This window comes from Ceratotherium simum, chromosome 20, assembly GCF_057802395.1.
Source record: "Ceratotherium simum simum isolate JZ-2026a chromosome 20, ASM5780239v1, whole genome shotgun sequence".
Lineage (NCBI taxonomy): Eukaryota > Metazoa > Chordata > Mammalia > Perissodactyla > Rhinocerotidae > Ceratotherium > Ceratotherium simum.
In genome coordinates this window covers 41,877,757-41,890,120 of record NC_141919.1, presented here as the reverse complement: position 1 = coordinate 41,890,120, position 12,364 = coordinate 41,877,757, and the positions used below count along the sequence as shown (strand labels likewise).

The following is a 12,364-nucleotide window of genomic DNA, read 5'->3' as shown; positions in this document are numbered from 1 at the left end:
CTAGGAAATTGCACATTAAAACAACACTAAGATACCACTATACACCAATTAAAATGACTAAAATCCAAAAAGCTGACATTACCATTTCCTGGCAAGGACGCAGAACAACAGGAACTCTTAATCATTACTGGTGGGAATGCCAAATAGTACAGCCACTTTGGAAGACAGTTTAGCAGTTTCTTATAAAGCTAAACATAGTCTTACTATATGATCCAGCAATCATGCTCCTAGGAATTTACCCAACTGATGTAAAAGCTTATGTCCACACAAAAACCCAAATGTCAATGTTTATAGCAGCTTTATTCATAATTACAAAAAAACCGGAAGCAAACAAGATATCTTTCAAAAGGAAAATGGAAAATACACAGCGCTATATGCATACAATGGAATATAATTCAGCAATTAAAAAAATGAGCTATCCAACATGAAAAGGCATGAATGAATTTTAAGTGGATTATGCTAAGTGAAAGAAGTCAGTCTGAAAAAGCTGCATAATGTATGATTGCAATTGTAATATTCAGGAAATGGCAGAACTATATAGAAACAAAAAGATCAGCGAATATCAGGAGTTGAGAGGAGGGGGGAGAGTTGGATAGGTGAATCTTAGGGGTTGGTGGGGTTTGTGAATCTATTCTGCATGATGCTATACATTTGTATAATATCTGTAATGACTGTAAGGATAAATTTGTACAAACCCACAGAATTTTAAAGCACAAAGAGTGAAATTTAATGTATGCAAATTAAAAAGAAATTATTTATAAGATTAGAGCCTCCCAAGAGAGAATGCGGAATGTGACAAAACAATCTATCTGTATTACAAATGTATAAAACTCATCTAACGGGTAGGGGAATAAGACACTTAAGTAACTTTGGAAATGAGTGGAATTTGTAAAAATAAGGACAAAAGAAATTGTACACAAGTTCTGTACTCTTGTTCATTAAGTTGTTTCCCAGAGGAGAGAAGTCAAGATGGTGGCGTAAGCAGACTCTGAACTCACCTCCTCCCACGGACACAGCAAATTACAACTACTTGTGGAAAAATTACCCCTGAGACAGGACTGAAATCTGGATAAGAGTAATCCCTGCAACAAAGGACAATCCTAACTGAGGTGGAAGAGGCAGAAACTCCCTTCTGGAGAGAAAAATGCCGCCTTGACAAGCCGCCAGCCTCACGGCCGCTGGGGAGCAGCCCACAGGTCCACAGCCCTCCCTGGAGGAGCGGGGCCCTGAGCCAGGGAGTGCCCCCCCGTAGGCATTTTGTGGACCCAGCACAATCGAGATGAGTGGCATAATATCTGACTTTGCCTGCTACTAAAACATTGGGGAGCACCCCCAGAAAAGCTGGTTCACAAAGAAATTAAAACCAGCTCTTAAAGGGCCTACGCGCAAATGGACCCATTTCAGAAAGCAACCTAAAATCACCAGAAAGAAAGGTGCATGGTGCTTTGGTGAAAAGAGACTCACCTGATAGGTCCTGAGTGCATCTCGGTGAGAGGTGAGACCTCACCAGGGACTGGGACATTGGCAGAGGCCATTGTTGTGGCCTGGTGTGGGCATGCTGACACAGATGCCTTTGGAGTTCTCCCTGGAGCCTGCTAACCCACATCTGCCCCACCCACTAGAGCACTGATTTAATCCACCTCAACCAGGGCAGGCAGCACACCCTAGAGACTGGCCCCACCCAACAACAAGCCCTCAGGCAACTTGTGGGCCTGCATAGATTGGTGACTGGATTCTCTGCAGCCTGGCAACTGAGCACACTTCAGTGGGGCAGGGCATGCACAAGGAGCAGGTGGAGAGTGTGGGGCGGTGGTGGAGTGTGTGGGGCTCCTGCCGTGGAGAGACTGGGTCCTCTTCAGGAGGTTGGGGCACGCACAAGGAGCAGGACTGTGTTGACTGTGTGTGTGGACCTGTGGGCGGCAGGGCTGGTCAGCTACAGAAGACTTGTGCTTCTCAAAGACCCACATAGGGAGTTTGCCCCACATTCCACAGCCTGAAGCAATTGAGTGCTCCTGTGCCTGAGGCCAGCCCCACCCAGCTGCAATCCTCAGAGAGCTGACAAGAGACCTAAAGGCTGGAGGCTTATAGCTATTGTAAGGCACTGAGCCTAACAACCTGCCATACTGGGGGTCTACTCACTTAAAAGAAATACTGCAACACAAATGTGGTATTAGAACTTGCAGCCAACTGTGCTAGGGCTCCCCAGACCTGATAAAGAGAATGAAAGGCCCACAACAACTACAAGCAGCTGAGCATTACAACAGCTGACCAGGAGCATAACTCGGCCTCCCTGGGTGCCTACAGGGAGAGCAAACAGGACACAACAGAAGGACACACGTAGCCCACATGGGGGTCACCCCAGGAACATTGAGAACTGAGGGAAGCACACTGCAGGCCTCCTAAGGCATCACTTATATAAGGTCACCTATCCAAGAGCAGGAGACGTAGCTGACCTACCTAATACGTAGACACAAGCACAGGGAAAGAGGCAAAATGAGGAGGCAAAAGAATACATTCCAAGTAAGGGAACAGGACAAAACACCAGAAAAGGAACTAAGTGAAACAGAAATGAGCAACCTACCCGACAGAGAGTTCAAACTAAGAGTGTTAAGGATGCTCACTGATCTGGGGAGAAGAACAGATGGACTCAGTGAGAATGTCAACAAAGAAATGGAAGATATAAAAAAGAACCGATCAGAAATGAAGAATACAATACTGGAAATGAAAAATTCACTAGAGGGACTCAAAAGCAGAGTAGAGGATACAGAAGAACGGATCTGTGAGCTGGACAAAAGACTAGAAGAAATTACCCAAGCTGAACAGGTAAAAGAGAAAAGAATTAAAAAGAGTGAGGACAGTCTAAGGCACCTCTGGGACAACATCAAGCGCACTAACATCCATGTTATAGGTGTCCCAGAAGGAGAAGAATGAGACAAAGGGGCAGAGAATCTATTTCAAGAAATAATAGATGAAAACTTCCCTAACCTAAGGAAGGAAACAGACATCCAGGTACAGGAAGCACAGAGAGCCCCAAACAACATAAACCCAAGGAGGCCCATACCAAGACATATCATAATCAAAATGGCCAGAATTAAAGATAAAGAGAGAATCCTAAAAGCCGCAAGAGAAAGACAAGTTACATACAAAGGAAACCCCATAAGGCTCTCAGCTGACTTCTCAGCAGAAACCTTACAGGCTAGAAGAGAGAGGCACAATATATTTAAAGTGCTAAAAGGAAAAAATTTACAGCCAAGAATACTCTACCCAGCAAGGTTATCATTCAAAATAGAAAGAGATATCAAAAATTTCCCAGACAAGCAAAAATTAAAGGAGTTTGTCACCAAGAAGCCAATGCTACAAGAAATGTTAAAGGGACTGATTTAAGGGGAAAAGAGAAGACCACAAATAGGAAAAATTATCTATTTCCATGGTAAGAGGGTAATAGATACAAATGCACAAAAAAGAATTTAGATATGATATCAAAAACATAAAAGAAGGGAGGAGGGGAGTTAAAGAGTTGAGCTTTCAGACAGAGGTCAAACTTAAGAGACTCCCCAATTCTGTATAGAAAGAGAAAGGAACAGAGAAGGACTACTAAAACACTGAGAAAAAAAAAAGTTAATAAATGGCAGTAAGTACATACTTATCAATAGCTACTTTAAATGGCAACGGACTAAATACCCAAATAAAAGGCATAGGGTGGCTGATTGGAGAAAACAACAAGACCTAGATATATGCTGCATACATGAGACACACTTCAGACCTAAAGACACTCACAAACTGAAAGTGAAGGGATGGAAAAAGATACTCCATGCAAATGGGAATGAAAAGAAAGCTGGGTTAGCAGTACTTATATCAAACAAAATAGACTTTAAAACAAAAACTGTAAAAAGAGACAAAGAAGGGCATTACATAATGATCAAGGGAAAAATCTAACAAGAAGATATAACACTTGTAAATATCTAAGCACCCAATGTAGGTGCCACTAAATATATAAAGCAATTATTAACAGACATAAAAAGAGAAATAGACAGTAACACAATAATAGTAGGGGACTTTAACACTCCACTTACACCAACGGATAGATCATCCAAACAGAAGATCAATAAGGAAACATTGGCCTTAAATGACACACTAGAACACATGGACCCAGTAGATGTATACAGAGCATTCCATCCAAAACTGAAGAATACACGTTCTTTTCAAATGCACATGGAACATTCTCCAGGATTGACCACATATTAGGCCACAAAACAAGTCTCCATAAATTTAAGAAGATTGAAATAATACCAAGCATCTTTTGTGACCACAACAGTATGAAACTAGAAATCAACTATAGGAAGAAAATCAGAAAAGCCACAAATACGTGGAGATTAAACAAAATGCTACTGAACAATGACTGGGTCAATGAAGAAATCAAAGAAGAAATCAAAAAATACCTGGAGACAAATGAAAATGAAAATACGACATGCCAGAATTTATGGGATACAGCAAAAGCGGTTCTAAGAGGGAAGTTTATAGCGATACAGGCCTATCTCAATAAACAAGAAAAATATCAAACAAACAATCTAACAATGCACCTAAAGGAACTGGAAAAAGAAGAACAAACAAAGCCCAAAATCAGTAGAAGAAGGAAAATAATAAAAATCAGAGCAGAAAGAAATGAAATAGAGACTAAAAAAACAATAGAAAAAATTAATAAAACCAAGAGCTAGTACTTTGAAAAGATAAACAAAATTGACAAACCTTTAGCTAGACTCCCCAAGAAAAAAAGAGAGAAGGCACAAATGAGTAAAATCAGAAATGAAAGAGGAGAAATTACAACAGACACCTCAGAAATACAAAAGAGTATAAGAGAATACTATGAAAAGCTATATGCCAGCCAACTCAACAATCTGGAAGAAATGGATAAATTCTTAGAATCATACAACCTTCCAAAACTGGATCAAGAAGAAGTAGAGAATTTGAATAGATCAATCACCAGTAAGGAGATCGAAACAGTAATCAAAAACCTCCCCAAAAATAAAAGTCCCGGGCCAGACGACTTCCCTGGTGAATTCTACCAAACATTCAAAGAAGACTTAATACCTATCCTTCTCAAACTCTTCCAAAAATTGAGGAGGGGGGAAGCTACCTAATTCATTCTACAAAGCCAACATTACCCTGATACCAAAACCAGATAGGGACAACACAAAAAAAGAAAATTACAGGCCAATATCACTGATGAACATCGATGTAAAAATCCTCAACAAAATACTAGCAAATCGCATACAACAATAAATTAAAAAGATTATACACCATGATCAAGTGGGATTTATTCCAGGTATGCAGGGATCGTTCAACATTCGCAAATCAATCAATGTAATACACCACATTAATAAAATGAAGAATAAAAATCACATGATCATCTCAATAGATGCAGAGAAAGCATTTGACAAGATACAGCATTCATTCATGATAAAAACTCTGAATAAAATGAGTATAGAAGGAAAGTACCTCAACATAATAAAGGCCATATATGACAAACCCACAGCTAATATCATCCTCAATGGTGAAAAACTGAAACCTATCCCTCTAATAACAGGAACCAGACAAGGATGCCCACTGTCACCACTCCTATTTAACATAGTATTGGAAGTCCTCGCCAGAGCAATCAGGCAAGAAAAAGAAATAAAAGGGATCCAAATTGGAAAGGAAGAAGTGAAACTGTCACTATTGCAGATGACATGATTTTATATATAGAAAAACCTAAAGAATCCACCAGAAAACTTTTAGAAGTAATAAACGAATACAGTAAAGTTGCAGGATACAAAATCAACATACAAAAATCAGTTGCATTTCGATACACTAACAACAAAGTAGCAGAAAGAGAAATTAAGAATACAATCCCATTTACAATTGCAACAAAAAGAATAAAATACCTAGGAATACATTTAACCAAAGAGGTGAAATATCTGTACACTGACAACTATAAAACATTGCTGAAAGAAATTGAAGAAGACACAAAGAAATGGAAAGATATTCCGTGCTCTTGGATTGGAATAATTAACATAGTTAAGACGTCCATACTTCCTAAAGCCATCTATAGATTCAATGCAATCCCTATCAAAGTTCCAACAACATTTTTCACAGAAATAGAACAAAGAATCATAAAATTTATATGGAACAACAAAAGACCCCGAATAGGTAAAGGAATCCTGAGAAAAAAGAACAAAGCTGGAGGTATCACACTCCCTGATTTCAAAATATACTACAAAGCTATAGTAACCAAAACAGCATGGTACTGGCACAAAAAAAGACACACAGATCAATGGAAAAGAATTGAAAGCCCAGAAATAAAGCCACACATCTATGGACAGCTAATCTTCGACAAAGGAGCCAAGAATGTACAATGGAGAAAAGAAAGTCTCTTCAACAAATGGTGTTGGGAAAACTGGATAGCCATATGCCAAAAAATGAAAGTAGACCCTTACCTTACACCATACACAAAAATTAACTCCAAATGGATTAAAGACTTGCATGTAAGACCTGAAACTATGAAACTTCTAGAAGAAAACATAGGCAGTACACTCTTCAACATCAGTCTTAGCAACATATTTTCAAGCACCCTGTCTGACTGGGCAAGAGAAACAATAGAAAAAATAAACAAATGGGACTACATCAAACTAAAAAGCTTCTGCACAGCAAAGGAAACCATCAACAAAACGAAAAGACAACCTAACAATTGGGAGAAGATATTTGCAAACCATACATGTGATAAGGGGTTAATCTCCAAAATATATAAAGGACTCATGCATCTCAACAACAAAAAAAACTAACAATCCAATTAAAAAATGGGCAAAAGACCCGAACAGACATTTCTCCAAAGAAGATATACAGATGGCCAACAGACACATGAAAAGATGTTCAAAATCATTAACTATCAGGGAAATGCAAATCAAAACTACAATGAGATATCACTTCACGCCCGTCAGAACGGCTATAATTAACAAGACAGGAAACAACATGTTGGAGAGGATGTGGAGAGAAGGGAACTCTCACACAGTGCTGGTGGGAGTGCAAACTGGTGCAGCCACTATGGAAAACAGTATGGAGATTCCTCAAAAAATTAAGGATAGAACTACCATATGATCCAGCTATTCCACTGCTGGGTATTTATCCAAAGAACTTGAAAACACCAATGTGTAACGATACGTGCACCCCTGTCTTCATTGCAGCGTTATTCACAATAGCCAAGACTTGGAAGCAACCTAAGCGCCCACCAATGGACAAATGGATAAAGAAGATGAGGTATATATACACGATGGAATACTACTCAGCCAAAGAAACGATGAAATCCAGCCATTGATGACAACATGGATGGACATTGAGGGTATCATGCAAAGCGAAATAAGTCAGGCGGAGAAGGTCAAATACCATATGATTTCCCTCATTACGTAGTAGATAATAACAACAACAAACAAACACATAGAGACAGAGATTGGATTGGTGGTTACCAGAGGGGAAGGGGGGAGGGAGGAGGGCGAAAGGGATAATTCGGCACAAGTGTGTGGTGATGGGTTGTAGTTAGTATTTGAGTGGTGAACATGATGTAATCTATGCAGAAATAGAAGTATAATGATGTACACCTGAAATTTATACAATGTTATAAACCAATGTTACTGCAATAAACAAAAAATTTTTTAAAATAGTAAGAAATATAAAAGAAAAAAAAAAGAAAAATCATAAAGATTTAAATCAATGGTCTAAGCATCCAGTCAAGAAGTTAGAAACAGAATAGCAAAGAATTTAGAAGGAAAAAACAATAAAAATATGAGGAAGAAAATAAAAACTAGAAAACTAGAACCATATAAAATAACAATCTCATCAAAGCACAACTTAGTTCTTTGAAAAGATTAATAAAATTGATAAACCTCTGGCTATATGATCAAATGAAAAGAGAAAACTCAATACAAAGAATGAATAGGGGACATCACTAAAGACTCTACAGATATGAAAAATTAAAAGAAAATATTAAATATGTTATACCAATAAACACAAAAAAGAGATGAAATGGAAAATTTCCTTGAAAAACATGATAAAACAAAGCTGACATAAAAAGACAGAAAACTGGCCCTATATCTATCAAAAAATTGAATCCACAATACAAACCTTCCTACCAAAAAATTTTGAGCCCAGATGACCTCACTGCTGATTTCTCTAAATAATCAAGTAAGAAATAATACTAATCTTGCACAAACACTTTTGTAGAAAAGGAAAAGAGGGAAGATTTTGCAATTCATTTTTTGGGCCAAAATAACATTGATATAAAATCTTGACAGGGAATTTACATGAAAGGAAAATTATAGGTGGATATCTCTCCTGAGAATAGACCAAAAAACAAAAAGAGATATCCTTAAGAGGGGCCAGCCTTGTGGCGTGGCGGTTAAGTGCGAGCGCTCTGCCTGCTGCTGGTGGCCTGGGTTTGGATCCCGGGCGCCCACCGACGCACCACTTGTTGGGCTGTGCTATGGCGGCGTCCCATCAGCATGGATGTTAGCTCAGAGCTGGTCTTCCTCAGCAAAAAGAGGAGGATCGGCATGGATGTTAGCTCAGGGCTGATCTTCCTCACAAAAACAAAAATATATATATATCCTGAAGAAAATATTAGTGAGTAGAATCCATCCATATAGGAAAACGATAAAACATCAAGACTAAGTGGTATTTATTCCAGGAGTGAAAAGTTGGCTCAACATTAGAATAGTAATAAGCATAATTCACCACATTAAAAAAATAAAGAAAGGACACATGATCATCTCAATCAAATTCAACACCTATTTATGATTAAAACATACTAGAAGTAAAAGTAAAATCTTTATCATCTGCTAAAGATTATTTACAAAAATCATGAGCTAACATTATATGCAATCATGTAATATTGAATATTTTCCCACTGTGTACAGAAACAAGACATGGATGTTCACCATCAGTCTTTCTATCAGCATTGTACTGATGACCTAACCAGTCTAAGAATTACAAGAAAAAGAATTACAAGCTATCATATCTGAAATATGTGGTACATTACCTTAATGGCTCAAATTCTTCACCCCTCCCCATATCTGTACATTTTGCTTGTAACTTTCAGGTTCTCGTCCACTCTGGGCAAGGGATTATACCCAGTCCTGAACACTATGATCAGCCATCTGATATGCTTTGGCCAGTGAGCTGTTAACAAACAAGACACAAGCAAGGAGTTTGAACGTTACTTACACAATTGGACACGTTTTCCTGTGCACCTCTACTTTCCCATGAGAACTTGCCCAAGTTCTTCTGCTAGATGGCTGTGAGAAACCTGGAGCTGAGCCGCAGCACATCAGCTAATAGCCCACCCACCTCAGCAAACAGCTAGCCAACTCCAGACATGTGAGCTAATTCAGCAAAGACTAGAAAAAAAAACAAGCCTAAATCTCTGATTTTCATATTGACAGTCTAAATAATTATTAGTCCAGGGAGTTTTATGGTAGCTTTCTATACAACATTATTGAGGCAATGCATAACTAATACAGAGAATGAAAGTAAAACTATTTTTATTCCAAGATGATATGTTTCTGTATGTAGAAAATCCAAGAGAATCGACAAACCATTATAATTCACAAATGGATTAAGGAAGTCGGCTGAATCCAAGGTTAATATAAAAAATTCAATTGTGTTTGTGTATACCAGCAACAAACATTTGTAAATGAAAATTTTAAAATATTGTTTATAATACTGTAAAAATACACATACTCAGGGTTGACTCTAATAAAAGACTTGTAAGACTTCCATACTGAAAATTATGAAACATTGTTTACAGAAATTAAGGAATACTTAAATTATTGGAGAGTTCAATGAAGGCTCGATATTGTTCAGGTGTCAAGTAATCCAAAATCGATCTATGAATTCAATGCAGTGGCCATCAACATCTCTGCAAGTTTTCAGTGTAGGTTGATGAGCTGATCATACAACTAACATGGAAATGCAAAGATCCTAGGAAAGTTAAAAAACTAAGACATTAGAGGTCTTACACTCCCAATTTTAAGACATTTTTAGGTTACATTAATTAAGGAATTATTCATACAATATTAGACAAATAGACCAATGGAAGAGAAAAGAAACCCTAGAAATATACCCACACCCATATACAATTGCCTGATTTAATCCCTTCGTTAGTGGAGGAGAGGATGGTCTTTTCTATAAGTGATGCTGGAATGATTGGCCAACCATACGGAAAAATTAGAAACCTTGAGACTTATCTCATGCCATACTCAAAAATTAATTTGAGTTTGATCTTAGACCTAAATATAAAACTAAAAAAACTGGAGCCAGCCCGGTGGCACAAGCAGTTAAGTGCACGTGCTCTGCTGCAGAGGCCGGGGGTTCACCGGTTTGGATCCCAGGCGCCCACCGACGCACTGCTTGTAGAGCCAAGCTGTGGCAGCATCCCATATAAAATAGAGGAAGATGGGCATGGATGTTAGCTCAGGTCCAATCTTCTTCAGCAAAAAAAGAGGAGGATTGGCATCAGATGTTAGCTCAGTGCTGATCTTCCTCACAAAAAAAAAAAAACTAAAAACTCAAACTTCCAGAAGCAAATATCAGAAAATATCTTTATGACTTGAGTGTGGGCAAAGATTTCTTAAGCAGAACTAGAACAACAACAAATATAAAAATGATAAACTGAATGTCATTAAAATGAAGAATTTCTGTTCCTCAAAATCATGATTAAAAAGTAAATAGGTGGGCTGGCCCCGTGGCTTAGCAGTTAAGTGTGCACGCTCCGCTACTGGCGGCCCGGGTTTGGATCCCGGGCGCGCACTGACGCACCGCTTCTCCGGCCATGTTGAGGCCGCGTCCGACATACAGCAACTAGAAGGATGTACAACTATGACATACAACTATCCACTGGGGCTTTGGGGAAAAATAAAAAAAGGAGGAGGATTGGCAATAGATGTTAGCTCAGAGCCGGTCTCCTCAGCAAAAAAGAGGAGGATTAGCATGGATGTTAGCTCAGAGCTGATCTTCCTCAAAAAAAAAAAAAAAAGTAAATAGGTAAGCCACAGACTGGGAAAGATATTTACAATACAAGTATCTGATAAAGGGTTTATATGAAGAATGTATAATATACTCCTAAGTATATTATAATAAGTAATCAATAAGTAAAAATCAATAAGGAAAAGACCAAGAATCCAAATTTAAAAATGATGAACAGGGATTTCATAAAATAGGATAGTCAAAGACCAAAAAGAATATGAAAAGGAACTTAACATCATTACTATCATTTCTCATCAGAGAAATGCAAATTAAATCCAAACTGAGCTTATAATGACACACTCACCAGAATGTTTAAATAAAAAATAATGACAATATTAAGTATCAGTTATGATGTGGAGAAAATGCAACCCTCATACGTTGCTGGTGGGAGCGAATATTTTTACAACCATTTTTGAAAACACTTTGACATTATCCACTGAAATAAAACATAGCCTACCGTGTGATATAACAATTGTTCTCTCTTCAGTACATAGTCAGATAAATTTGTGCATAAGTCCACAAAAGTACATGTACAATAATGCTGATAGTTTTATTCATAATAGCCCAAATCTAGAAACAATTCAAACGTCTACCAACGGAAGAATAGGTAACAAAATTGTGATATTTTCATACAAAGTTATACTGTACAGTAATATTAAAAAGAAGAAACTACTGATACAGGCAATACATAAATGAATCTCTACAACACTAAGTGTGCAAAAGAAGCCAGACACAAGAGAGTGAATACTTTATTATTCCATTCACATGAATTTGAAAGGCAGGGAAAAACAACCAAGTCCTATTTTGTCACCCTGCCCCCAGTTAGTCGATGTCTGGCAGGCCCTGATCCCGGATTCTCAGTCTTTATTAGCGTCCAGATTAGCAACTGCCCCCAGGGAAAGGTGGCAAGAAAGCTTAGGTCACTTCTCCACTCCCTGGAGAACTTTCAACTCTTCCCTATTGTTCCCACAGACCCTTCCTTTTGTTCCTAAATCCTATGAGACTGTGAGGCATTCAATTATACTGAGGTTTGGGCTTAATTCTTTAACCTCTCAGCTATCTCAGCTTTGGAATTAAACAAAAAATCTTGAAGAGGAAATCATCTCCTTGTTTGATTCCTCGCAGCTCTCCAATTTTATTTTCTTCCTTGTGGGATCATCAAACACTCCTCTAGTTTCTGTCTTTCAGTAAAGTTCCTCTCCCTGGCCTAATTTGGATTCAAAACCCACATGAAGGATTAGAACGACCTCACGGAGATGCAAATCCTCAGTTCACACCTTAAAATTTCTTCCTTCTCGGCAATTTTTACTCCTCT

At 38.2% G+C, this 12,364-nt stretch overlaps 1 long non-coding RNA gene across 1 annotated transcript in view; it reads right to left on the bottom strand.

Annotated features, from left to right (window-relative positions):
* LOC147914436 (uncharacterized) overlaps window positions 1–9,589 on the bottom strand; it is a 28,991-nt gene extending 19,402 nt beyond the window's left edge. Inside the window, exon 1 of the long non-coding RNA XR_015555322.1 lies at window positions 9,065–9,589. This is a non-coding gene — a long non-coding RNA (uncharacterized LOC147914436). The remainder of the gene's footprint in view (window positions 1–9,064) is intronic.
* Window positions 9,590–12,364: the final 2,775 nt, after the last annotated feature.